Source organism: Aedes aegypti, chromosome 2 (assembly GCF_002204515.2).
Source record: "Aedes aegypti strain LVP_AGWG chromosome 2, AaegL5.0 Primary Assembly, whole genome shotgun sequence".
NCBI classification, from domain to species: domain Eukaryota; kingdom Metazoa; phylum Arthropoda; class Insecta; order Diptera; family Culicidae; genus Aedes; species Aedes aegypti.
Genome location: NC_035108.1, coordinates 344,628,330 through 344,633,800, shown reverse-complemented (window position 1 = coordinate 344,633,800; position 5,471 = coordinate 344,628,330).

Genomic DNA, 5,471 nt, shown 5'->3' with positions numbered 1-5,471 from the left:
TTGATCAGGCTGTAGTTGAAGAATTTCGCTAATCGGTTTCCACTTCATAACGCGTTTCATCTGCTTCCCGATCACTATGAAACCGACTCCATGTTCTGCCTTATCGCCGCCGCTGTGGTAGATGTTATATTTGAACGTAGTGTTGGCGATGGGATCAACCGCCCGGAATTCACGTTCTCCAGATCTAGGCCACCACACTTCTTGAATGGCGGCCACGCCCACTCCAACCTTCTGCAGTTCACGAGCCAAAAGGCTCGCTCGTCCGGGTTCATTTAACGTCCTGACATTCCAGGTACCAAGTTTCCATTCATAGTCCTTATTTCTTTGCCAGGTCGGTTGCCGAAAATATCGTTCGTTATTTCTTCTTTCTCCATTTTTCGTGGTAGGTGAGAAATTCGGTATGCTACCTTACCGGGGTTGCGCTACCTACATCACGTTGATGGGGCTGCCACCTTAGGTTAGTTGACGTGATACAACATTTCATACTTAGCCGCTGGATACCAGAACAGACGCTGTTTGAGCCGCACCTCCTGGTGAACAGACGCTCGGGACGCACCCCCTCACTCTAGCTGATGTCAGAAGGACAACAGTGCCCAGGTTGTACTACCAGCTAAGTACGCAACCCTTAGCTGGCGGTCTTTGTCATCGTTAGACCCGAGGAAGCGTGAGGTAGGGACTTGCGAGGACCAGAGCTATGTTGGACGCTCCTTCCTGGTTGTCGACTCACCATTTTACAACCCATTATACACCATCATAAACGCCGCCTACAAAGTGCTATCCCAGATTCTCTTCCGTCGTCTATCACCTATAGCAAACGAGTTCGTGGGAAGTTATCAAGCAGGTTTCATCGACGGCCGCTCGACAACGGACCAGATCTTTTCCGTGCGGAAAATCCTCCAGAAATACCGTGAATACCAGGTCCCTATGCACCATTTGTTCATCGATTTCAAGGCGGCATACGATAGTATAGAAGCTCACAAGATTGATCAGAGCAACGATGGACGGTGTGCAAAACTGCGTGAAGTTCTCGGGCGAACACTCCAGTTCGTTCGAGTCTCGGTGGGGACTACGACAGGGCGACGGACTTTCGTGCCTGTTGTTCAATATCGCGCTTGAAGGTGTCATGTGGAGAGCCGGACACGATTTTCACGAGATCCGGACAATTTGTTTGCTTCGCGGACAACATTGATATTATCGGGAGAAAATTTGAAACGGTGGCAGATTTGTTCACTCGCCTAAAACGTGAAGCAACAAGAGTCGAGCTAATGGTGAATGCGTCGAAAACAAAGTACATGCTGGTTGGCAGAACTGAGCGTGACAGGGCCCGCCAAGGAAGCAGTGTCATGATAGATGGGGATATCTTCGAGGTGGTGGACGAGTTCGTCTACCTCGGCCTTGTTGACGGCTGACAACAATGTTAGTTGGGAAATACGAAGGCGCATCATCAGCGGAAGTCGTCCCTACTATGGGCTCCAGAAGAAACTGCGGTCAAGAAAGATTCAGCCCCGCACCAAATGCACGATGTACAAAACGCTCATAAGACCGGTAGTCCTCTATGGGCATGAGACGTGGACTATGCTCGAGGAGGACTTGCAAGCTCTTGCAGTTTTCGAACGCCGAGTGCTAAGGACGATCTTCGGCGGCGTGCAGGAGAACGGCGTGTGACGGCGAAGGATGAACCACGAGCTCGCTCAACTCTACGGCGAACCCAGTTTCGTGAAGGTAGCTAAAGCTGGAAGGATACTGGAAGAAGTCGTGGGGCGCAGCGAGCTAGGTGGATTGACCAGGTGCACCAGGACCTGGAGAGCGTGGGTCACAGTCAAGGATGGAGAGAAGCGGCCATGAACCGAGTGAATTGGCGATATATTGTTGGCGGGGCTTTATCAAGCTATTTGATGTAAAGCCAAATAAGTAAGTAAGTATCAAATTCTGCAAGAGACGTCCTCGGAACGGCAGCAAATTTTTATCAACTTATGCTGGAACACATAAGAGCGGTGAGCATAGAAGATTTCAAATGGGCAGCCGATCAAGTTCCTTTGCAAATGACTAACGTGCGCGTAGCGGTTCAGCCCATAAACAAAACGTACGCAGGAATTCAATGCGACAAGTAGCCTGTCCATAGAATAGGCGCAGGATCTGCCATGAATTAGTTCGCCAAACTAATGAGAGCTTTGAACGCGTACTAATAGTAGCACCAGACGAACAAGAATAAAGCAATCTGAGGCATGCGTGAATTGCTGATTCACAAGTCCTTCCCACTGCAGGTCTGATTGAAAGGTGAATCCAAGGTTGACAGCACTTTCCGTCCACTCTATCCATACTGATAATAGGCAGTAACTCCGTTTGAACGGTGTTTCTCAAACTCGTTGTTGATTGGTCAACAAAAGGCTGGTTTTGTTGACACCATTCCGCGATTTTCTCAAGGTACATATTTACCATATTAATTATTCACGAGTACAGGGACCAAGGCGACAGACATACAGTTTCATTGTCTTTGTCAAATTCTCAACAGTTTACACATACTCTTCTCATAATCTATATCCATCCAGCCATCTCATGGGTAATGAGAAGGGTCTTAGTGAACTTTTGGGATTTGAAATCGAAACTTGTAACCTTCTGAGTTATTGGGTCACAAAGTGGCTCGGTAGCTTAGCTGGTGAAGCGCTCGTCTAGCAAACAAGAGTCGTGAGTTCGAATCACACCTCTGAGCGATTGGATTTTTTTTTTCATAATTTATCCATCTCTACCACGCGTTATGAGTTATTTATTATGCTGATTGATAACGCTGAAGGGGGTGGGTGGGTGTCTTCAAGATGTTACAGGTCATACATAATTCGGAAAATATTCTTACAAAATGCGTTATGAGGGGATGGGTGGGTATTAAAAATGGCCATTTTTGGCGTTATGAAATTTGTGAATAAACCCTAGATGGTGAGTTTCTACTGAACCAACCTCATTCCAAACACCTTACCTAAGGTTAAACTAGGGACTGCTTTCTATTACGTTAGATTTAGCCAGCTCCACTTACATAAGGAATCAACCAAATGGCTGCTTAATAGACACCCTCAGTGTATGAGTACTGATGATCTTCTATTATTAGGGAATAAAAATTGCCTGTCCCGCCAGGTTACTGACCCATGAGAGGAAGGGGGAGGAATTGACGTAGCATTTTTAACTGGCCCACCGTATACCGTGGAGTCCGATTGAATCTACACCAGTTCATGCCGTAGTGTATGTGTTGGGGGTAAGGCAATTTTATGGCAGTGATATTTACTTTTGGTTATCAGACTGCCCATGTATCAGACGTAGAGAAAGGCGTGCTATAAGAATGGAGCCATAGGGAAACAGTTTCCTGTTCGTCTCTGGTTCTAGCTATTGCTATGAACGGATAGATGATAGTGTGATAGATTAAGAAAGAAGGGAAAGGGACGGGTCTGGGATTGAATGCATGTCCTTTTGCTTACGAAGTTGGGTAGCGAAAGCATTGCGAAAATAGGTTGAGAATATTACAAGCTCGTTTTCCATATTAACATTGAAAAACATCTTGAGGATTGGAAAAAGTTTGATACTTAATGAAACTTTCTCAATTTCCATTCTTCACTCTTATACTTTTCTGAGAAAAATAAAAGGATAACTACAAAAAAAAAGTTTAATATATGTTACACGGTGGAGGAATCTGTAGTGGGATGGTATTACTTTTTATGATGGCATTATTCCTTTTGGTGCTTTATGACTTCGAGTCTAGTACACGACACTGAAGACGGCCTTACAGTTGAGGGCGAAATACGCGTATCTGTCAAAGGATACAAACTCTAGTGGAATTAAATGGTATAGTACTAAATTCGGTTTTTTCATCTACTTATAGGTATTCTACTAAACAGCTCGAAGATTTATTATCTGTATCAATCAATTATTTCAAGATTCTGATTCAACGGCTTCTAAATAGGTCCGATTTTGCCCAATGTGCATTGACTGCCAATAGGTTCACCAACTGTGCCATCAAGCAGTGGGTGGAAGGGGCCCATGTGAGTCCTTATGAAAAATTCAAAGCTTAAAGCGCGCGTTAAAACATTCATCACATCACTGTGAGCCGCAGCGTATTTCCATGGAGACGCTTGGTGCACTACATTTGACATACATAACCAGGATCAGAGGGAGAAAGGGTGGTTTACTGAATGGTGTAACAAAGGATCCAGAATAAATTGATGAGGGTTCTATCATTTGAATAACGATATTCCCCGATGATCCCGAAACGAATGCATTTTTCGTGCGATGCACATTTATGGCATTAAATAAGAACTACTTTCCCATGAGAAAGCTTATGTAGTCGAGAAAAGGCACGTTCAAAGCATAATCTTAGGGAAGGTTGAGGAGGGGTGAGGAAGGTTGAAGTAAATTCTAATAAAAACTTTACGAAACGGTACATAAAGCAGCACATTTTATTATTTTCAGTTTGGATCAATAATGAAAACTTTGGCACGAATCTGTCCCGAGAGGTGGTTGAAAGCACATGGGGAAAAGCTGCGTCTGCGCTCTGAAATTTTCCCGTCATCAACCCAAAGAAGGAGCTTTCGTTCTACTTTTCAAACCGAAATGTCACACCAACATCGTGACGTGCCTTCCTTGTACTGGTGAAATGGGAAAATCGATGTAAAACTGCGCCATCCCAAAACGGGTCCTTCCGCTCCAGATATTTTCCCACAACTATGTAAGGCAGGCACGAAGCTCCTCCACACCAACACCATCAAGAACTTCTCGTGCTCGTTTGGAGGAGAAATTCGCGAGCTTTTCTGCTGAGTTAGCGATACTTTGACCTGATTGAGTTCTTATGTAATCAAAGGCCCTGCACACGTGCCCCTTTCATGTACACGTGCTGCTGCTTGTATTGGTGATGATGGGAAACTCTTATGTCCAGAAATGGTTCACTTCGGTTCATCAAACGAAGCCACGTTGGGGGCGAGAAAAAAAAGCAATCAGAAAGTTCCTTCCCCTCCCCGTACCCACCCAAGGTTGACCTAGTTTCAATCGTCCGCATCGCAACAGAGTCAACGGGAGCGACAATCTGACGGCGAAGAACTAATTTCGTATCTTGCCAACCAACCAATTCCTTCAGAAGAATAATGCACCAAAAGCATACAAACCAAGACAATTCCTCTTGAAAACTTCTGATGATGCTTAGAAATGATAGGATGCGTAACACTTTCTAAGCTCAATTATCACGAAAGGAAAGAATTTTCTCTTCTTTTGCCTCATTATTTTTCCAATTTGACTTTGGTTTGTCAAATTATTGTTCAACTTCCTTCTCTCAGGTTCGACAACCATATCATAATGGTGTTTCGGGAGCAATCGATTTCTGTACTAAATTGGATACATTTGCTGTGCTCCTTTTTGTCGGTTTCTAGAACAAGTGGCACAATACAATCGAACGGTGGTGGCCGTACAAACCTACTTATATGTCGAGTGGGTTAAAC